Here is a 23,545-nt window from a genome sequence, read left to right as displayed (position 1 = left end):
TCCACCACCATATCCAATATGTATCCTCATTCTTCTATTCCCCTTGCATCTCTACCTCACTCCTCTTTCTCTCTATGCCCAATTGTCCTTTCTTTCTTTCCCATGTGCACCATCTCTTTCCCTCTCATTCACGCACTCATGCCGAATTCTCCCTTTCTAAACCCTCTCTCGTATGTCCAAGTTCGTGACCCTTCCTCCCTCCCTTCTGTGTCCCGAGTTCGTTCCCCCTTCCTTCTGTTTCCCGAGTTTGTGCCCCCCCTGCCTGCCAGCCTTTGTCCCAAAATCATACCCCTCCCATGTCACAACGTGCTCTCCCCCCCCTTTTGTCACAGATCATGTCCCCTCTCTCTCTTACTTGCTCGAGCCAAATTTGCTACTTTCGGGGCCTCCAGCTGGGCTTCTCCTGCGTTCAGCGGCACTTGCAAGGAAATGCAGGAAGCGGTTCACATGCTGCACGTGGCTGACCTACAAGACTTCTCTCTGATGTCGGAGAGAAGGTTTCTGGGACAGCTACGTGCAGTGTGAAAGAGCCACTGATGCGTCCTTCCATCAAGTTCCACCGAAGGCAGGAAGTTAACTGGGACCCCCGCTGGCCTGGAAGGCTTTCCTTGGACATTTCAAGTTTATTTAAAATGTATTATACCGCCCACTCGAGCCTTCTAGGTGGTGTACAAAAATGTCGTAACAATATGCCAATTAAAATGCAATATAATAAAAACAAACCGAGGGAAAAGAATTTTAAGAACAAAGATGAACGGGAACAAAAGGGAAGAAGGGGTTGGAACTATAATTGATAGAAAGAAAGAGGACACTTAAGGAGAAGAACAAAAGGATGGGGAACTGTAAGTAGAAATCATTCTTAAATCTAAGTCGTCCTTAAAAGGATAGTTTAAGTTTCAAAGGCATCAACTCCAATGTCAGGGGGAAGCCTTCTGGGTCGGCTTCAATGAAGCGGGGGGGGGGGGGGGGGGGAGTAGGCAGGAAGGAGAGATTCCAGCAGTAGCTTCGGCAGAGGTGAACGGGCGGACAATATCCTCGGCGATGGCCAGTGCAGTGTACTCCCAACAAGCGATTCGAATACCCCTAAGGGTACGCATACCGCATGTTGAGAAACACCAACATAAGCTATGCCTGGCAAGAAAGCTTCAGACAGAACAGTGTCTCTCAAACTTTCTTGAACTAAGGCACACTAAAGGTAGTGGCCATGGGTTGAGGCACTTGGAAGTGTGCCGACGTCACCATAATGACATCATGCGCATGTGTGACATCATCACATCGACATCCACGCATGTGCAGAGGCCCTCCAGATAGGCCCTGAAATGCCAGTAGGGCGTGCCAGCAGTGAAATCTAACAAATATCAACTGAGTACCCCAACCACAGACCTCCCAGCTTCCACCCTAGACCCACCCAAGCTCTTCCCCAGATCCCACCCCCTTTACCAATTGTAATGCAATTTTTTACACTCATTTTTCATATAAACACAATATACACAGATATAAATTTTCAAAACTGACACATTTCACTCGCTATATTGAAAATAAAATCATTTTCCCTACCTTTGTTGTCTGGTGACTTTATTTTTCTGTGCTTTAACTATGTTTCCATGGCCTACTTATACATTGACTGTTTTTCTCTTTCACTTTCTGCCCTGCATCCATCTTTGGCATTAACATTTAATTCTTCCATTTTTCTGCCGTCTTCTCAAAATCTACTTTTCCACGTCTTACCTTCCCTTCCTCTCCCTCTCCTTCACTCCCCGTTTCAATGGTCTGACATGGAGAATTACACAGTGGCCATTACCCATGGGTAGTCGTGGGTAACCTGCCAAAAAGGTGAGAGGAAAACAGTGGTTTCTGCAGGTACGGGGACAAGGTCATTCACCGCCCCATGGAGCGGTGAATGGCCTTGTCTCCACAGTTAATTGAGGGTAACGCGCGCAATTACCAATCGCGCGGTCAAGCAACCCCCCTTCTCTCCTTCCTTCTGATCGCCGCTTTGTGGGCATCTCCCTCCCTCCCTTCCCCTTCGTGGCAATATTCATTTTTTTGTTTCCCAGCTGTCCGAGCCGGCTTTTAACAAGTTCTACTCTGACTCAACCAGAAATAGGAAATTGCATCAGAGAAGTTTCAGGCACTTGCAAACAACTTGATGAAAGCTGGCTCGGGCACCCAGGAGACACAACAAAAATGAAAATCGGCTCAAAGATGAGGGGGAGGGCGATGCCCGGACCATGGTGATTGGGAGGGAGGGGGCTGCTGGACTGCGCAAATGGGCGCTGAAGGGAAGTGGAAAGAGAGAGGGGAGGGGAGAAAACGCTGAAGAGAAATGGGTGAGAGAGAAAGAGAGACTGAAGGGAAATGGGGAAGAAGAGAGTGGGGAGAAGATGCTGAAGGAAAGTGGGTAGTAGAGAGTGGAACAGACACTGAAGGGAACTGGATGGAAGGAGAGGATAAAGAAAAAAAAAAGGGTATATGCTGGATTGAGGAGACAGATATCAAATCTGAGGGTAGAAAAGAAGAAGATAGATGCTAAAAAACCACCTGGGGGAGTGAAGGAAAGTTGGAAGTGAAGAAGACAGAGATGCTAGACTATGGGGGGAGCAGAGGGAAGAAGATAGTGGCAGACTAGTGGGGGTTGGGTGGAGTGAGAGATGGAAAGGAGAGGCACAGTAACAGAGCATATGGAAGAGGCAGAGAGAAGGCAGACAGAGGATGGAAGAAATTAAATGAGAAGATAAGGAAAGCAGAAACCAGACAACAAAGGTAGAAAAAACAAAAAATTGTATTTCTTTTCTTTGCTTTAGAATAAAGTGGTATACCATATTTCCCCACATATAGGGTGCCTCTCTGCATAGGCCACACCCATGTATAGGCCGCAGAAAAGGATGGCATATGTTTAAAAAACAGAAGATAAGCCACCCCATGTATTAGCTGTGGCTTATCTTCCGGTACCTCCCCGGCCTTTGTCAATCATCCTCCACCCTGATATCTTTTCAGGAGCCCCCTGGACAGCAGACGGCGAATCTCTGGCGGTGCAGGGCAGCAGCAATCTGTTCGGCACCTGGCCTGCCCCTACATCACCCGCTGAATGATCGACGTCAATTCTCACGAGACTTGTGAGAACTGACGTCAAATCAGTCACTCAGTATGCCATAGCTCTAATTTTGTGGGCTGTGACATGACTCTTCAGTGCCAGTCCAGTCTGAGCATAACAGAACGAGATGCAGGTAGCCAGCCAGTTGGAAATCGTTCACTTAGATACAGGATGCTCCAACTTGTTTGGATCAAAAGAAATGAGAAGTTGGGGAGAAGTTCGCTATGGCTTTGTCCAGTCAATATAGTAGGTCAAAGCCCGCTTACAGTCCAAAGTATGCAAGGCAGTTTCTCCAGCATGGGAATGAAGTTTAGGAAAAAACACTAGTAGAACTAGTGCTGCCCGATTCAGGGGAAAAAAATCGATTCGATTCAGCCTATTGAATTGGTTTATCGATTCGATTTTCCTGCCCAATTGGGTGGGTTTTTTTTTTTTCAAACATCCAAGTGGGTTTATTTTACAGCCTCTTTACCCCCTTTGCCTTCTCCTAACCACACTGGCGCTGTGGTGTAAACAAAAAAGACTTTTCCTCTCTCTGTTAAATCCTAGCTCACGTTTGCGGTTTAACACCAGCTCTGGCAGAACATAAGAAATAAGCAATGTCTCCGTTGGGTCAGATCTGAGGTCCATCGTGCCCAGCAGTCCGCTCACGCGGTGGCCCAACAGGTCCAGGACCTGTGCAGTAATCCTCTATCTATACCCCTCAATCCCTTTCTCCAGCAGGAAATTGTCCAATCCTTTCTTGAACCCCAGTACCGTACTCTGCCCTATTACGCCCTCTGGAAGCGCATTCCAGGTGTCCACCACACATTGGGTAATGAAAAACTTCCTAGCATTCGTTTTGAATCTGTCCCCTTTCAACATTTCCAAATGCCCTCTTGTTCTCTTATTTTTCAAAAGTTTGAAGAATCTGTCCCTCTCTACTCTCTCTATGCCCTTCGTGATCTTGTAAGTCTCTATCATATCCCCTCTAAGTCTCCTCTTCTTCAGGGAAAAGAGTCCCAGTTTCTCCAATCTCTCAGCATATGAAAGGTTTTTCATACCTTTTATCAGACGTGTCACTCTCCTCTGAACCCTCTCGAGTAACGCCATATCCTTCTTAAGGTATGGCGACCAATATTGGACGCAGTACTCCAGATGCGGACGCACCATCGCCCAATACAACGGCAGGATAACTTCTTTCATTCTGGTAGTAATACCCTTCTTGATTATAATTAGCATTCTTTTCGCTCTCTTAGCAGCCGCTGCGCACTGTGCCATCGGCTTCATTGTCATGTCCACCATTACCCCCAAGTTCCTTTCTTGGGTATTCTCCTTCAATAACATCCCTTCCATTGTATGGCTGTACCTCGGGTTTCTGCTTCCCACATGTAGTACTTTACATTTCTCAACGTTGAACTTCATCTGCCATCATAGAAACATAGATGACGGCAGAAAAGGGCTACAGCCCATCAAGTCTGCCCACTCTGCTTACCCACCCCTTGTCTATGCCCAATTTCCTTATCTTGACCCTCGTAGGGATCCCACATGGGTATCCCATTTATTCTTAAAGTCTGGCACGCTGTCTGCCTCGATCACCTGCACTGGAAGCTTGTTCCAATGATCAACCACTCTCTCTGTGAAGAAATACTTTCTGGTGTCGCCATGAAATTTTCCGCCCCTGAGTTTGAGCGGGTGCCCTCTTGTGGCCGAGAGTCCCTTGAGAAAGAAAATATCTTCCACTTCGACACATCCCGTGAAGTACTTAAATGTTTCGATCATGTCTCCCCTCTCCCTACGTTCCTCGAGAGTGTAGAGCTGCAATTTGTTCAGTCTCTCTTCGTACGAGAGACCCTTGAGCCCCGAGATCATCCTGGTGGCCATCCGCTGAACCGATTCAATTCTGCGCACATCTTTACTGTAATGTGGCCTCCAGAATTGCACACAGTACTCCAGATGAGGTCTCACCAAGGCCCTGTACAACGGCATTATGACTTCAGGCTTTCGGCTGACGAAACTTCTATTGATACAACCCAATATCTGCCTTGCCTTAGATGAAGCCTTCTCCACTTGATTGGCAGTTTTCATGTCTACACTGATGATTACTCCTAAATCTCGTTCTGCTGAAGTCCTAGTTAAAGTTTCTCCGTTCAAAAAGTACGTCCTGCATGGATTTCCGCTTCCGAGGTGCATGACCTTACATTCCTTAGCATTAAAGCCTAGCTGCCAGGTTGAGGACCAACTTTCCAATGTAAGCAGGTCCTGCGCCATATACCGTATTTTCACGCATATAACGCGCGCGTTATACGCGTTTTTACCTACCGCGCATACCCCTCGCGCGTTATATGCGTGAGCGCGGTATACAAAAGTTTTAAAACATAGTTCCCACCCCGCCCGACGCCCGATTCACCCCCCCAGCAGGACCACTCGCACCCCCACCCCGAACGACCACTCGCACGCGCTCCCACCCGCACCCGCATCCACGATCGGAGCAAGAGGGAGCCCAAGCCCTCTTGCCCGGCCGACTCCCCGACGTCCGATACATCCCCCCCCCCTGGCAGGACCACTCGCACCCCCACCCCGAAGGACCGCCGACTTCCCGACAATATCGGGCCAGAAGGGAGCCCAAACCCTCCTGGCCACGGCGACCCCCTAACCCCACCCCGCACTACATTACGGGCAGGAGGGATCCCAGGCCCTCCTGCCCTCGACGCAAACCCCCCTCCCCCCCAACGACCGTCCCCCCCCCAAGAACCTCCGACCGCCCCCCCAGCCGACCCGCGACCCCCCTGGCCGACCCCCACGACCCCCCCACCCCCCTTCCCCGTACCTTTGGAAGTTGGCCGGACAGACGGGAGCCAAACCCGCCTGTCCGGCAGGCAGCCAACGAAGGAATGAGGCCGGATTGGCCCATCCGTCCTAAAGCTCCGCCTACTGGTGGGGCCTAAGGCGCGTGGGCCAATCAGAATAGGCCCTGGAGCCTTAGGTCCCACCTGGGGGCGCGGCCTGAGGCACATGGTCGGGTTGGGCCCATGTGCCTCAGGCCGCGCCCCCAGGTGGGACCTAAGGCTCCAGGGCCTATTCTGATTGGCCCACGCGCCTTAGGCCCCACCAGTAGGCGGAGCTTTAGGACGGATGGGCCAATCCGGCCTCATTCCTTCGTTGGCTGCCTGCCGGACAGGCGGGTTTGGCTCCCGTCTGTCCGGCCAACTACCAAAGGTACGGGGAAGGGGGGTGGGGGGGTCGTGGGGGTCGCCAGGGGGGTCGCGGGTCGGCTGGGGGGGCGGTCGGAGGTTCTTGGGGGGGGCGGTCGTTGGGGGGGGGGGGGGTTTGCGTCGAGGGCAGGAGGGCCTGGGATCCCTCCTGCCTGTAATGTAGTGCGGGGTGGGGTTAGGGGGTCGCCGTGGCCAGGAGGGTTTGGGCTCCCTTCTGGCCCAACTACCAAAGGTACGGGGAAGGGGGGTGGGGGGGTCAGGGGGGTCGCGGGTCGGCTGGGGGGGGCGGTCGGAGGTTCTTGGGGGGGGCGGTCGTTGGGGGGGAGGGGGGTTTGCGTCGAGGGCAGGAGGGCCTGGGATCCCTCCTGCCCGTAATGTAGTGCGGGGTGGGGGTAGGGGGTCGCCGTGGCCAGGAGGGTTTGGGCTCCCTCCTGGCCCGATATTGTCGGGGAGTCGGCGGTCCTTCGGGGTGGGGGTGCGAATGGTCCTGCCGGGGGGGGGGGGGTGAATCGGACGTCGGGGGGGGGGGGGGGGAACGGAGAGTCGGGACAGCGCACGGAGAGGCGGGGCAGTGCACGGAAGTCAGGGGGGTGAACGGAGAGTCGGGACAGCGCACGGAAAGTCAGGGCAGTGCACGGAAGTCAGGGGGGGGTGAACGGAGAGTCGGGACAGCGCACGGAAAGTCAGGGCAGTGCATGGAAGTCAGTGGGGGTGAACGGAGAGTCGGGACAGCGCACGGAGAGGCGGGGCAGTGCACGGAAGTCAGGGGGGGTGAACGGAGAGTCGGGACAGCGCACGGAGAGGCGGGGCAGTGCACGGAAGTCAGGGGGGTGAACGGAGAGTCGGGACAGCGCACGGAAAGTCAGGGCAGTGCACGGAAGTCAGGGGGGGTGAACGGAGAGTCGGGACAGCGCACGGAAAGTCAGGGCAGTGCATGGAAGTCAGGGGGGGTGAACGGAGAGTCGGGACAGCGCACGGAGAGGCGGGGCAGTGCACGGAAGTTAGGGGGGGTGAACGGAGAGTCGGGACAGCGCACGGAGAGGCGGGGCAGTGCACAGAAGTCAGGGGGGTGAACGGAGAGTCGGGACAGCGCACGGAAAGTCAGGGCAGTGCACGGAAGTCAGGGGGGGTGAACGGAGAGTCGGGACAGCGCACGGAGAGGCGGGGCAGTGCACGGAAGTCAGGGGGGGTGAACGGAGAGTCGGGACAGCGCACGGAGAGGCGGGGCAGTGCACGGAAGTCAGGGGGGGTGAACGGAGAGTCGGGACAGCGCACGGAGAGGCGGGGCAGTGCACGGAAGTCAGGGGGGTGAACGGAGAGTCGGGACAGCGCACGGAGAGGCGGGGCAGTGCACGGAAGTCAGGGGGGGTGAACGGAGAGTCGGGACAGCGCACGGAGAGGCGGGGCAGTGCACGGAAGTCAGGGGGGGTGAACGGAGAGTCGGGACAGCGCACGGAGAGGCGGGGCAGTGCACGGAAGTCAGGGGGGTGAACGGAGAGTCGGGCAGCATGCGCGGTATAATCGTGAGCGCGTTATACCAAAGTTTTTGTGCTTATCATCGTGATTTCTGCGCGCTATACACGTGTGCGCGTTTTATACGGGTGCGTGTTATTTGCGTGAAAATACGGTAATTCTGTAAACTGCATTCACTTACTATATTACATAGTTTGGCGTCATCGGCAAATAGTGTTATTTTACCTTGAAGCCCTTGAGTCAGATCCCCTATGAATATGTTGAAAAGGAGTGGACCCAGGACCGAGCCCTGCGGCACTCCACTGGTCACCTCCGATGTTTTAGAGAGGGTACCATTAACCACCACCCTCTGAAGTCTGCCACTCAGCCAATCATTGACACATGCAGTTAGTGTCTCTCCTAACCCCATCGATTCCATCTTGCTTAGCAGCCTGCGGTGTGGGACACTGTCAAAAGCTTTACTGAAGTCCAGGTACACGACGTCCAAAGACTCTCCCAAGTCCAACTTTCTTGTTACCCAGTCAAAGAAGCTGATGAGATTGGATTGGCAGGACCTACCCTTGGTGAATCCATGCTGACTGGGATCCCGAAGATTCCCTTCATTCAAGATCGTGTCCAATTTGCTTTTAATTAGTGTTTCCATGAGTTTGCACACTATTGATGTGAGACTCACCGGTCTATAATCCGCAGCCTCTGCCCTGCAACCCTTTTTATGCAGAGGAACAACATTAGCTTATTTCCAGTCCAGGGGAACTTTCCCCTTACTTAGGGAGAGATTGAATAGCTCAGCCAACGCTCAATTCTCTGAGCACTCTTGGGTGCAAATTGTCTGGTCCCATGGCTTTGTTCACCTTGAGTTTTGCCAGTTCACTGTAAACTTCACCTGGTGTGAACTCAAAAATTCTGAAACGGGTCTTCAGTGCTTTGTGTTGCCTTCAACTGCGGACCGTGTCCCGGTGCCTCACAGGTGAAGACTGAGCAGAAGTATTCATTCAGTAGTTCGGCTTTATCAGAATCTGCTTCCATGTAACTTCCGTCCGGTCTTCTAAGGCGTACTATCCTGCCTGTGTTCCTTTTTCTGTCACTAATATACCTGAAGAAGGATTTGTTCCCCTTTTTAATGTTTTTTGCCAGAATTTCTTCCACTCGAAGTTTTGCCTCCCTAACTGCCATTTTGACCGCTGTAGACCTGGTCCTATATTCTACCTTTGCCTCTCTTTTCTCCATGCCCATTCCCCTAGTTTGTTCAAGTCCCTTTGCAATTCTTCACAGTCCTCTTTAGTCCGAGTTCCATTAAATAGTTTGGTGTCGTCCGCAAATTTTATTATCTCACACTTTGTCCCTGTTTCTAGATCATTTATAAATATATTAAATAGCAGCGGCCCAAGCACCGAGCCCTGCGGGATACCACTCGTGACCCTTTTCCAGTCCGAGTAGTGGCCCTTCACTCCTACCCTCTGTTTCCTACCCACCAACCAGTTTCTGATCCATCTATGTATGTCTCCTTCCACCCCATGGCTCCTGCCTTAGGGGGGGAGGGTCAGGCGAATCAGGAAGACTTTTTTTTTTTAACCGATTCGAATCGATTCACCCGAAGTGAATCGGTGAACCGATTCGAATCGTGAATCGGGCAGCACTAGGTAGAACAATTGACTGATTGAGATGGAATTCAGTAACAACTTTTGGAAGAAACTTTGGATGTGTATGCAGAACCACCTTGTCATGATGAAAAACTGTGAAGGGTGGATCTGCCACTAATGCTTGTAACTCACTGACCCTCCTGGCAGAGGTGAGAGCAATAAGAAAGACCACTTTCCAGGTAAGAAACTTAAGATGAGCTGTGGCCAATGGTTCAAATGGTGGCTTCATCAAACTGAAAAGAACCACATTAAGGTCCCAGACTATAGGAGGAGGCTTGAGATGTGGTTTCACATTGAAAAGTCCCTTCATGAATCTGGAGACCAAAGGATGAGCAGTAAGAGGTTTACCCTCAACTGGCGTGTGAAAAGCTGTAATAGAACTGAGAAGGACTCTGATAGATGTAGATTTGAGGCCCAAATCATATAGGTGAAGCAGATAATCCAACACCAAATCCACTGATAATGAAGATGGATCATGATTATAAAGACACCAAGAAGAAAACCTAGTCCACTTTTGTTGATAACATTGTTGAGTGGCTGGTTTCCTGGAGGCATCAAAAATTTGACGAACAGGCTGAGAAAGATGTAAGTGAGATAGATTCAGCCCGAGAGAAACCAAGCTGTCAAGTGTAGAGAGTGGAGGTTGGGATGTAGAAGGGATTCCTGATTCTGAGTAAGCAGAGTAGGAAATACTGGAAGAGGTATAGGCTCTCTGGAGCTGAGTTTAAGTAGAAGGGAGAACCAATGTTGCCTGGGCCACCGTGGACCAATGAGATTCATGGTGACTGCTTCTCTCTCGAGCTTGAACAGAGTTCTCAACATGAGAGGAATTGGAGGGAATGCATACAGAAACAGGCCCCTCCAATCTAGGAGAAAAGTATCTGCCTCCAGATGGAGAGGTGACTATAGTCTGAAGCAAAACTGGGGCAATTGATGATTGTGAGGAGCCGCAAACAAGTCCACTTGAGGAGTTCCCCATTGAGCAAAGATGGACTGGAGAGTTATAGGGTCGAGAGTCCATTCATGAGGTTGAAGAATTTTGCTGAGGATGTCTGCTAGGGAATTCTTCTCCACTTGAATGTAGACCGCCTTCAAGAACAGATTGCGAGCTGTCGCCCAAGTCCACATTTTCTGGGCCTCCTGATACAACAGGAGAGAGCCCGTACCTCCTCGTTTGTTGATATACAGTAGTATATTGCTACTTGATTGCCCATGCAAAGGAGAAGGACTTAGGGGCAAAGGAGATGATAAAAAGCCTTGAGGGAATAAAACATCACTCTGAGTTCTAAGAAATTGATGTGAAATTTCCGCTCCCTGGCGGTCCAGAAACCCCGAATCTGCAGATCGTTCATATGAGCTCCCCAAGCTTAAGGGGAAGTGTCTGTCGTGATGATCTTGTGATGAGGGGGTAAGTGAAAAAGAAGACCTCTGGAGAGATTGGAAGAGGTCATCCACCATTGAAGCGACCGCAGAAGAGATGATATCACAGATATACGTCACTCAGAATAGTTAAGCTCTGGAAAGCATTGCTAGAGGTTGTGGTAAGAGCGGATAGCATAGCTGGCATTAAGAAAGGTTTGGACACGTTCCTGGAGGAAAAGTCCATAGTCTGTTATTGAGAAAGACACAGAGAAGCCACTGCTTGCCCAGTATCAGTAGCATGGAATAATGCTACACCTTGGGTTTTGGCTAGGTACTAGTGACCTGGATTAGCCACCATGAGAACTGGTTACTGGGCTTGATGGACCATTGGTCTGACCCAGTAAGGCTATTCTTATGATAAAACTTTTATAAACAAAGCCCTGCCAGTTGAAGATCTCTTTCTCTAGTTCAGCAGCCAGAACTTTTGATTTATAAAATGACAACTGTACAGAATATTGTTTCTTTTTATACTTTAATAAAATAAGTTCAGTATAAAACTATTCGAGGCTTGTGTGAATGGGATCAGATGGTTTGTGGGGGACAGGACCAGGGACCGTGCTCGCATGTACGGGATAGTGGCAGGGACGAGCTCACAGGGATGGGACGGGGACAAAATTTTATCCCCTGTGTCATTCTCTCCTTCCCTCCTTCCCCCCCAGTTGTCCAAGCTTAGGACCTTAGCTTGCCCCGAGGTCCCATTAGCTTTCACGATCACACTGAGGAATGCACTTATTATTAATTGCGAGAGATTTATAGGTTTATCGTTGTTTCTTCAGGTTTCTGACTTATCTTAACTATCCTATAGGGTAAGTTTTGCGAGACGCCTATAATGTATAAAGCAGGGGTGTCCAACCTTTTGGCTTCCCTGGGCCGCACTGGCCGAAAAAAATGTTTCTGGGACCACGCAAACGCTGCAGCAAGACAGAGGAGGGAGCCGGCAAGACGGTAAACACCCGGGGGCAGCAGAGGAAAACATTGCATCGCCCTCAACTGGGGCCACACAAAATACTTCACGGGGCCGCAAGTTGGACACCCCTGGTATAAAGCAAGTCGCTTAAAAATCAAAAAGAATTTATCTTGTTAAGATCTTGTCGGTATAATTCAGTAGGAGTGCAAGCTTCATCAGGGTAGCGCTAGCGTCATAAGCGGCTGATTCCGTTGTCGGAGTTCACCGTCGAGAGGAAGTGTGCAGGAGGCAGAAAGAAAAATATTGGATGCAGTCAGAAGGAAATGCAACCAGAGACTCATGAAATTACCAAACAACAAAAGTAGGAAAAATAATTTTCAATTTAATGATTAAAATGTGTCTGTTTTGTTAATTTATATCTGCTATCTATATTTTGCTCTATATTTGTTTATTTTTCTATAGTTGTTACTGATTGCATATTTGAAAAAAGAAATTGAATATATATGATAATTAACATTTTCTCTGTGTACAGTGTGCTTTGTGTTTTTTTTTTTAATTTTGTGGTTACCATTATGTATTAATAAGATTATATTATGTGTATATGAAAAATGGATGGAAGAAATTGCATTACAATTAGCACTGTTATGTGGGTGGGGTCAGGGGTGGAGCTTGGGCAGGGGGTACTTGGCTTGAAGTTGAGAAACACTGGAATAACATACTCTATAGAGAAGTACAGAAGCTCATCTATCAGTTTATCATGGTGACACCAAATGGACTAAATTTGGAAATTGATAACACCATTTTTATAAAATACTTACCTCCATATCTTTTTACTCTAAGATACATGAGTATCCCCTTTATATGTTTCTTTTAACTCCTTGTATGTGACAGTATATTTTATTTATTCTTATTCATTATTTTTATTCACCCATTTTATCATCGCCTGTATTTTTCTTCATTTTTACCTAATTTATGCTGTTTTACTTTGCGGCGTGTTTTTATTTTGGTTGGTGTTTTTTTTTTTGTTTGTTTTTTTTACTTTGTTCAGTGCCCTAGTGAATTTTTTGTTTTTGATGCTTTTCCCCACTGCAAATTTTTATTTTTTGTAAATCTTTACTGATTTTAAAACTGTGATAGTGCAATACAAATGGTAAATCATAAAAAACTGCACAAAAATACACTATTAACTATACAATTATTAAAATTAAACAATCATTTCCTCCCCTTCTTATCCTAGTTATTAAAACAAAAATACATATGATATGATTTTAATATTATAATGAAATAATTGAATTCCTCAAAATACATTTCCCACCCCCCACCCATCCACCCTCCCTGGATGTGCAAGGAATCTAATGAAAAAAAGAAATAAAGAAACATAACCCTAATTATAATGCAATAAAATTAGTCAATGGACTCCATACATCATTAAAGGACTTATCAGTCCCCCAACATTCCGCCATCATCTTTTCATACTTATACGTGGTACAAAAGGATTGCAGTCCTTATGGTTAAACTCCAAGATTCAAATAGGAGGTGCTGGGATCGCCTGGAAGAATTGATGCAGGCGGGTATTTGTACATTAGATGATGTTATGTCTAATGGAAAACTGCTTGATTTTTCACAGCTGCAACAATCATTTGGCATTTTAAAGTCTCAACAATTTAGGTGGTTGCAGTTGAAGCAGGCTATTCAGAGTGGGTTCCCTGAATGGAAAAATTTTAAAACTTATTACAGCTTGCAGATCCTCTGCTACCAGACAGATCCAGTAGGGCATCAGGCCGCCCAGTGGTACAAATTGATTTCTGAAATTTTAAATAAGAAGCCAAAAAATAGTCTTAGAGATATTTGGAGCATCGAGATAAAACAGTATATTTCTGTGTCTCATTGGTCACGAATTTGAACTTGGAAGTTGAAATGTACAGTGTCAGCATCTATGAGACAAACATGGTCATTTTTATTGCACAGGATTTTCTGGACCCCAGTTCGTTTACAAAAACTAGATAATTTTAAATCTAATAGATGCTGGCATTGCCATATTAATATAGGGACTTTGGATCATCTGTTATATTTTTGTCCATTGATAATTGGTTTCTGGAAGTCAATTTGGGGACAAATTAATCTCATTCTTACACCGTTTAGACACTTGTTTTGATAGACAGTATATCAAAAATAAAGAAACTTGAAACTTGAATCATCTATCCCCTTGTCGTATGAGGCGATAATATATGGTATGCTACTTCACATTAAACCTACTTTAGATAGTAGATCTGAGGAAATCCACATAAGCTGCCATAGCATTAGCTCGCAAAGTCAGTGAGCTGCAAGCTCTGGTTCCGGACCCGCTTTTTATTGTTTTTCATCATGACAAGGTAGTCCTTCATACTCATCCTAAGTTCTTGCCTAAGGTGGTTTCGGATTTCCACCTCAACCAGTCCATTGTTCTTCCGGTGTTTTTTCCCAAGCCCCATTCTCATCCTGGAGGTGGCGTTTCACACTCTTGATTGTAAAAGGGCGTTGGCTTTTTACCTCCAATACACCCAGTCTCATCAGACGGCTCTTCAACCCATCATATCTTTCGATCCAAATTGGTTGGGGCGTCCTGTTTCCAAGCGCACCTTGTCCAACTGGTTAGCTGCTTGTATTTCCTTCTGCTACGCTCAGGCTGGTCTCCCACTGCAGGGTTGGGTCACGGGGCATAAAGTCCAAGCAATGGCGGCATCTGTCGCTTTCCTCAAGTCCACGCCTATTGAGGAGATCTGCAAGGCTGCCACTTGGTCCTCGGTTCATACATTCACCTCTCACTACTGTCTGGATACTTTCTCCAGGCGCGACGGCCAGTCGGTTTTACATAATCTGTTCTCCTAATTTGCCAATTCTCCCACCGTCCCATCCTAGTTAGCTTGGAGAGTCACCCACATGTGGAGAATATGCTACCTGCTTGTCCTGGGATAAAGCACAGTTACTTACCCTAACAGGTGTTATCCAGGGACAGCAGGCAGATATTCTCACAACCCTCCCACCCCCCGGTTTGGCTTCTTTGCTAGCTATCTGAACTGAGGACCACGTTGAAGAGATGTGCCTTCTAGCTGAGCAGGAAGGCACACGCATGCACGGTGCAGCACTAGCAAACTTTAAGATCTTCAATCAAGTTTGCTTGAAAAGCTATCCGCAACGGGGCTATGTGGATGACATCACCCACATGTGGAGAATATGCTGCCTGCTTGTCCTGGGATAAGCTGTTACTGTGTCTCTCCATTTCATCTCTCCCTCCACACACACACACACACACATACATCCCACTGGTCTAGCACTCATCTTCGTCCCTCCGCTCCCCCCTTAGTCTGGCATCTCTGTCTTCTTCCCTTTCATTTTTCCCTCCCTCCCCCAGGTGATTTTTAGCATTTCTCTCCTCCTTTCCTCCCCTCAAATCTGGTATCTGTCTCCCCAATCCAGCACATGCCTTTTTTTCCCTTTATCCCCTCCTTCCATCCAGTTCCCTTCAGCATCTTTTCCCCACTCTCTCTTCCCCATTTCCCTTCGGCATCTGTTCCTTTCCCCTCACCCCTCTCTCTACTTCCCTTCAGCAGTCCAGCAGGCCCCCCTCCCTCCCAATCGCCACGGTCCAGGCATCTCCCTCCTCCCTTCCCCTCACGTTTGTGGAAATATTCATTTTTTTTTGTCTCCTAGCTGCCTGAGCTAGCTTTCATCAAGTCACATGCAACCGGAAACAGGAAGTGGCATCAGAAGAGAACTTTCACGCAGCCACACGTGACTTGTTGAAAGCTAGTTTGGGCAGTTATGAGACAAAAAAAAAAAAATCGCCACGAAGGTGAGGGAATGGGAGCGAGATGCCCAAACAGCAGTGATCAGAAGGAAGGAAGGAGGGAGGGGCTGCTGGATTGCGTGATCAGTGACCGCACGGGTTCCCTTAATTAACTGCGGAGACAAGGCCATTCACCGCTCCACAGGGCGGTGAATTGTCTTGTCCCCATATCTGCGGCAACCACTTTTTTCCTGTTTCAGCGAGTTACCCGCGGCCACCATGTCATTCTCTAACATAATGTCTTCCTTTTCTTTCTTTCAGTGCTGTGTAGAGACAGCTAAAGTTCTCCTGTTGAGCCATGCTGAAATACTTATAGCTGAATTCTCAGAGTAAAGGAATTGAGACATGTAACCCCATAATTTCTAGAACATGAGCCATGGCTTCCTTCTTGACCAACATGGGATTAATCTCTTAAAGCACCGTCTCAAGCATTTTTAGCTCCGGCACACTAAACAGAACAAATATTTTTTGTGGCACACTAAAAGGAGCAAATTTTTTTGTGGCAAATTACAATTGAAATTATAAAATTGCAAAACCAACAAAAAATTAAATTTGAGAGTTATTTATTTAAAGTTACTTAAGCTATGTATGGGTAATTGTAACAATGGTGAAACTAAGTAGAAAGAATAGAATTGCTAATCAATGCGATGGATAAGTTTGTTTTTGAGTGCAATTAATTCAAAACGTAGCTCGTTAGTCAACAAGCAAACACACATTTCATCATCCACCATCTCCAGTAATTCTCTTTTTTTATGTAATTTCTGTCAGAGCTGAAAATGCAGTTCAAAGGTAAGAAGATCCAAATGGTAACAAAGCCTTGATTGCTTTGTTGTAAAAGATAGGATAACTGTCGCATAAAAAAATAAAATTACTTGCCGTTAGATTCCAAAGACCAATCACATCAAAGAATGATGCTTTTCTGAGCAGTTGTCTCCTTATGCACACAGATACTCATAACATTAACAGACTCTTGCATACGCAATGTACATGTCATCTATTCTAGTATACTTATGAAGGGAATTTTTAAAATAAAGTAAAATTCTGCAATCTCTCGTGGCACACCCAGAATCTCTTTGGGGCATACTACTGTGCCATGGAACACAATTTAAGAGACACTGCTTTAAAGAGATGAGTTGAATAGTATAAATTCCCAGCCCAAGGAAATATTTCCTGCCTCTGGTTCAGATCCCTGCCCAAGACACCTTAATGCAAGGGGTTCTGTTCCTTACCATCAAAGCAAAGAGAAAATCTAACAAAATAAATGCTGTACTCTGGAGGTTTCTACTCAAAGGGAAATAGTTTGACTAGCATAATCCTTGATCCTAAAGCACCAAGAGTGGGAAAGAGTCTTTAGGCCACATGTGTCAAACACAAGGCCTACGGGTCGAATCTGTCCCACCTGGCCTTTTTATGTGGACCAGGGCAATGCTCCCAAATTTTCCCTTCTCACAGACCTCCCGTGTCGGTCCATTGTCGTCATGCCGGAAAGTCTGCCGGACAGGACTCAGTTTTGGAGCTCCTGCCTGCTTTACTCACACATAGTTCGCTATGGCCCTGTTCCCAGACAGCTAAGAGAACATGAAAAAGTTTGCATTCTTTGGGTCTCCAGCTCAGTTGCAATTTGGCAGTGTTGTCTGTGGCTCCTCCTCCTGCCTTCCATCCGCCGCGGTCCACCTGGGCGGAATCAGGAAGTTGCACGTCATTGGAGACAGACCATGGCAGGCAAAAATTAGGAGAGATAGCCACATACAACACAGCCGAATTGCTGAGGCAGCGACATTGGACCGGCACTGGAGGGAAAGACACACCGGGCTGCGAGGAGTGAGGGACTGGTGCTGGAGGGAAAGGCAAGCTGGGCTGTGAAGAGAGAGGGACCAGCACTGGAGGGAAATGCATGCTGGGCTGTGAAGAGAGCGACATGAAGGGAGAAAGGTTGGACCTGGGGTAGTGTGGAGGAAGAGGAAAAAAGATATTTGAAGGGAGAACTGTTGGGAAGAGAAAGGGAGAAATGGTGGACCTGAGGAGGGAGGCGGGCAGGGGGAGAAATGGGATGGGGACAGTTGGGAAGAGAAAGGGAGAGAAGTTGAATCTGGAGATGGAAAATTGATAGGTAGCTGGTGAACAGAATGCTGGGCATCATCAAAAAAGGTATCACTACCAGAACCAAGGAAGTTGTCCTCCCGCTGTATAGGGCGATGGTGCGACCGCATCTGGAGTACTGCGTTCAGAAGAATATGGCGATTCTCGAGAGGGTCCAGAGGAGAGCGACAAAAATGATAAAGGGCATGGAAAACCTCTCATATGCTGAGAGACTAGAGAAGCTGGGGCTCTTTTCCCTGGAAAAGCGGAGACTTAGAGGGGATATGATAGAAACTTATAAGATCATGAAGGGTATAATGAAGGTGGAGAGGGCCAGATTCTTCAGACTGGCGGGAGCAACAAAAACTAGAGGGCACTCGAAAAAAATTGAAGGGAGATAGGTTCAGAACAAATGCTAGGAAGTTCTTTTTCACACAGAGGGTGGTGGACACCTGGAATGCGCTTCCAGAGGAGGTGGTAGAGCAGAGTACGATTTGGGGTTCAAAAGGGGATTGGACGAATTCCTGAGGGAAAAGGGGATCCAGGGGTACAACTAGAGGGTTACTATACAGTACAAAAGGCTGTAAAGTAATAGAGTAGTAGAGTAATAGATCACTACAGGTCATTGACCTGGGAGGACGCCGCGGGAGCGGACTGCTGGGCATGATGGACCTATGGTCTGACTCGGCAGAGGCAATGCTTATGTGCTTATGAGAAGGATGAGTAAGAGGGTGAGATTTGAGTGAACAGAAGGAGAAAAGAAAAAAGGAGAAAAAAGTTGGACGGGAAAAATCAATATGTTGGAGACAGGGACTAGAGCAAGAGAGAAGAGGAGAAAAAATGGACAGCAGACACTGGAAAGAAAATTAAAAGATATACAAAATCAGAAAGAGAAACTGTGACTAAAAGCAAAATGACCAGACAATGAAAGGTAGAAAAAATAATTTTATTTTCTATTTTGTGATTACAATATGTCAGATTTTAAATGTGTATCCTGCCAGAGCTGGTGGAACTAGAACCTAAAAGAGAGGAAAAGTCTTTATTTATTTTATATGTAACACACAGCCGGCATGGGGTTGGAGAGGTTGTATCCCTATACTTCTATTAAGACTAACCCCTTCCTTTGCTGGCGCGCAGCGTGGTTTTTGGCAGCGGCGATTGATCTGACGCTCACAAAAGTCTTGTGAGCGTTGGAGCAACCGCCGGCACTAAGACCCATGCTGTGCGTTAGCAAAGGAGGGGGCAAGTATATTAATAAAAAAAATCCAGCCCGTGACTTAACCTGTGTTTTAGATTTTGGCCCCTTATGTTATTTTAGTTCGACACCCCTGCTCTAGGCAAAGAAAGCTGCTGGACTATTTTGAAGGAATAAGATACAGGGAACTTGTTTATCACTGCTGCCTGCTATGGAGCAGAAAGATAAGAAAAAGGGTACAGTACAGAAGAATAGCAGCCAAAATAACACCTCTCTAGCATCAGATACCTTAAGAGAATCTGCTTCACTAAACCCAGTAACTAAGAATTGAGAACTGAAAAGAAGAATCTAAGACTATTTGTTACTACTGTATTTAACTTGCTTAGACCTACTAGCATATACATTTCCTGTAAATAGTTACTCTGAAGTCTTGACCCAATAATTTGATATGCAATTTGAAGTAAACCCTTACCCCCTCCTCTATTAACGCGTAGCGCGGGTTTAAGCAGCGGCAGTAACTGCTCCAACACTCATAGAATTCCTATGAGCATTGGAGCAGTTACCGCCGCTGCTGGAGCTAAAACCCGTGCTATGCATTAATAAAGGAGGGGATTATTGCACTGGTTCCCAAATCTATTCTGAGGGAGCCCAGCTAGCTGTATTTTAAGTTATCTTAAATTAGTATGCCCAACAAATTTGCATGCAGTAGAGCCGATGCAGGTAAGTCTCTTTCAAGCATTTTTTTTTTTTTTAGTATCTTGAAAACATGGCTGACGCGGGGGGGGGGGGGGGAGAGGGGGTAAGGGGGACAGGCCCCAGAAATGATTTGGTAAATTCTATTTTAATGGTTTGGAATTTATAGCCATTCGCAGACTGTTTTGACTGTAAGGTGCGTACAGTGTGGATATAATTATAATAACAGTTTATATACCGCAGGACCGTGAAGTTCTATGCGGTTTACAATGGTTAAAAGATGTTACAAATTAATTAGAATTAATAAGTTTAGAAGCTAATTATTAACAGCACTAGTGATCAGTTATTGTGGAGTAGGATTGCACAGGTTAGTTGCCTAAATACTTCAGGAACACGTATGTTTTTAGGTGTTTCCTAAATTTCCCATAGTAGTATGAGTGAGCAATTGTTACAGATCTTTGCCCCATAATGCCGCTTGATGTGAGAGATGTTGAAGCTGTTTTTTAAAATTTACATCCTTTAACCGGTGGGGAAGCAAAATTAGAGTGCGAGCTTCTCTTATGTCTGTTTGAGAAAGAGAAGAGGTCAGTTATATATTTAAGGGCTAAACCGAATAGTGCCTTAAAGCAAAAGCATCCAAACTTAAAATTCACGCGTGCCTCCATTGGTAGCCAATGTAGAAGTTGGAAGGAAGATGTTATATGATCGAACTCCTTCAACTCCAAAATTAGCTTGACTGCCGCATTTTGCACCAATTGTAATCGCCGCATATTCTTCTAGGAAATTGCCAGGTAGGCGATATTGCAATAATCTAGTTGACTCAGTATAAGGGATTCTACTAGGATTCTAAATGATGAAACATCAAAATATGCTTTAATGGACCGAAGCTTCCAGAGTTAAAAAACCCTTTCTAACTAACGAGTCCACCTGGTCTTTCATGGTTAGACTCTGGTCCAGTGTTACACCCAATATCTTCATAGTGGGTTGGATGGGATAACTATGTTTATTGATGCACAGTGATGTTTTAGTGTCAAGTGGGTGTGATGAAGCTACAAAAAATTTTGTTTTTTTGAATTAAGCTTCAGTTTGAATTCAGTCATCCATTGCTCCATCGAGTTTAGTACTTCTGTTGCTTTAGGAGTGACTTCCGAGAGAGAGCGAATGGGATAATGATTGTGAAGTCGTCTGCATAACTAAATAATTTTATTTCCAGCTGGGTTAGTTGTGCACCTAATGACAACATGTAAACATTGAAAAGCAGTGGGGACAATGGTGACCCTTGCAGCACACCAGATGGATTGCTCCAGGTATCAGAGAGATTGTAACTGCATTAGTTGGTCTCAACTTTCAAACTCCTCTCTGAATATACTTAGTAACCTGTCCTGATGCCTAAACATTAGTCAAGACTTGATAGTTGCCTAGGGTAGCAGGCTGGGGAGGTTGTGGAAGGAGGAAAAAGCATCTGCAGCCAAAGCAAAATAGGTCACAACAGCCACACAAACTTAAAGAAACCATCATATACTTTAAGCCTACATACTTGTTTATTTTAACAAAGTCCTGGAAAAACTGCTGACAATTAAAATAGGGTGAGGGCACACTACCCCTCCACTGTCTCTAGCTGTATTACTTTTCATTCAAGCTTTGATGTAAATTGAATTATTTATTTATATCGGATTTACTATACCACCTTTAACTGTATAGGCAAAACAAGGTGATGTACCAACTACATGTTAAAACAGGAAAGGAATACAATATTTAGATAGGATAGCTTCATTCACATCTTCACAAATACATCATATAAAGAAAAGAAACAAAAAATATACCTGGAGTAGGGCATAAGGAGTTAGGAATTGGAGGGAAACAGTGACAGATAATCCACCCAATTAATGGGAATATGCTGTTCAAATAGTCAAGTGCATTCTTTAAATTTTGTGAGGAGGGTTCACTTTGAATAGGGACAGAAAGAAATTTCAGTGGGTGTCAAGTAAATTCCAGATGAGCACAACTGGTGAGGGTAAGAACAACCTGTGATCATTTAGAGAACAGTTTCCAGCTGGAAGTGTAAAGGTATGGTTAAAGAATGAAGATAAACCAGGAGACATAACCGAAAAGCTTTGAATATTTTGAACGACATCTTGAATTTAATTTACTGATCTACTGGAAGCTAGCAAAGGTTGTTGTTGGGTTGTTGGTTTTTTGTTGTTTTTTTTTTTTTTTTTATAACGGCAGAACATGAAGTCTATTAGCAGGACAGAGGAGGCAGGTATGGAAATTTTGCAAAAGTCGAGTTTACAGAGTAAAGTAGGAAATACCAGAGTAAATTACATTACAATAAGCTTGTCAGGTCGTGAATAATAAAAGAATACATAAAAATCCCTTAAACAAGTATAGAATAGCCACTTTACATTATTTTGATATTTTTCATCCAGACTCGATACCACTTTCCAACTACAATAACAACATTTCTGTGAAGTTAGATTCCTAAATACCCAACAAATTTTTTTTTAAATTCACGTATATATAACATATTTGATAAATATACATGCAAACCGATATTTAGATATAGATGCACACACTGAGACACTGAGCGCATAAAGTAAACCATTATACACAAATATTTGACCTTAAAAGTTACACACGTCCTACTGCGCTCCCAACTCAATAACCCAACACACAGCTAGGCCTGTCTTCGCTTCGGTGCTACACTTTTTATATCCAGTGAAACATTTTGCTTTCTCCAAACTACTCCTGACAGCCGCGCCGCTGGTTTCGACACGAATTATATAACTCCTTTTCTCATTCCTGCTACCAAAAGCACTGTATCGAGAGAGATCTTTGCCGAAAAGTCGGGGGGGGGGGGGGGGCGCTCAGTCTAACGACACACTGCTTCTTCCATTCGTCAGCTGAGCCCTGGCATGGACCACAGCCGGCAGGAGCTCCCTCATACTCTCTCAGTCACACACTGACAGGCAGCGGCTGACGCAGCCACAAGCAACCTACCAGGATAAACTTCAGTTCCCGGTTTAGACTCCGCGTTTGTCTCTCCCCGTCAGCTGTACCTCTCGGATCTCCGTCGGGCCTTCAACACCACCCCGCCTTTCTTGTTTTTCAAGTTCTCCGCTCGCTTGCCTTCAGCCGATGAACGATTACTGCCTGCAAGGCCGCAAAAGGACAGCCGGTGTACAGTGCGCGAGATAGAGAGGGCCGGTCCTGCGCAGGCGCGCTTACATCTATTTCCCTCCCTCGCGCACCTATGACGTTAGAGGACACGGAGGCATTTGATCTACGGGAAATGTAGTGTTAATTCCCTCACCGACATTATCTATGGATTGTAGCTAAAACTACAAGACCAGAATGCTTTCCTAAGGATAGGGAAATTAGACGAAAAATATGTGATTATTTTCCGTAGAAATTTGTCCCGACCCGCATCCCCTGTGTTTTATAAAGCCTCTTCGCAAAAGCCTCGAAGCCCTTTAAATTTCTATGGATTTTGGGGCAGTTATCGCCGTTAGCGCGTCTTTGTAAAAGGGAGTGTGGAACCAGATTTCTTTGCTCTACACTACAGCTTTTATATTGTCAAAAAAGACTTCTCAAGTAAGCGCTGTAGATAAACCATACTCATAATTATTTTTTTTTTATTTATTCAATTTTCTATACCGTTCTCCCAGGAGAGCTCAGAACGGTTTACATGAGTTTATTCAGGTACTCAAGCATTTTTCCCTATCTGTCCTGGTGGGCTCACAATCTATCTAGTGTACCTGGGGCAATGGGGGGATTAAGTGACTTGCCCAGGGTCACAAGGTGCAGCATGGGTTTGAACCCACAACCCCAGGGTGCTAAGGTTGTAGCTTTAACCACTGCGCTATAGATCACATAACCTAAATATAGCTCAGTTAGGGATTATATTTATTATTAGAAAAGATTTTATACAGTTTTTAGGTTCAAACAATTTTTATTGATGCAAATAACAAGAACACATTAGCAAGGCACCCCGAAGGAACACAATACAAAACAAATGTGCA

At 46.2% G+C, this 23,545-nt stretch overlaps 1 protein-coding gene across 2 annotated transcripts in view; it reads right to left on the bottom strand.

Annotated features, from left to right (window-relative positions):
* The window catches only part of KPNA1 (karyopherin subunit alpha 1), a 307,265-nt gene extending 284,491 nt beyond the window's left edge, over positions 1-22,774 (bottom strand). Inside the window, exon 1 of one of the 2 annotated variants that reach the window (XR_004539338.1) lies at positions 22,524-22,774. The gene's annotated coding sequence lies outside the window, so the exon portion shown is untranslated. The remainder of the gene's footprint in view (positions 1-22,523) is intronic. The other variant, XM_033943492.1, reaches the window with a different exon arrangement.
* Between the last annotated feature and the right edge of the window lie 771 nt (positions 22,775-23,545).

The sequence above is a fragment of the Geotrypetes seraphini genome, chromosome 4, assembly GCF_902459505.1.
Source record: "Geotrypetes seraphini chromosome 4, aGeoSer1.1, whole genome shotgun sequence".
Taxonomy (NCBI): domain Eukaryota; kingdom Metazoa; phylum Chordata; class Amphibia; order Gymnophiona; family Dermophiidae; genus Geotrypetes; species Geotrypetes seraphini.
This window is presented reverse-complemented; position numbering and strand designations above follow the sequence as displayed.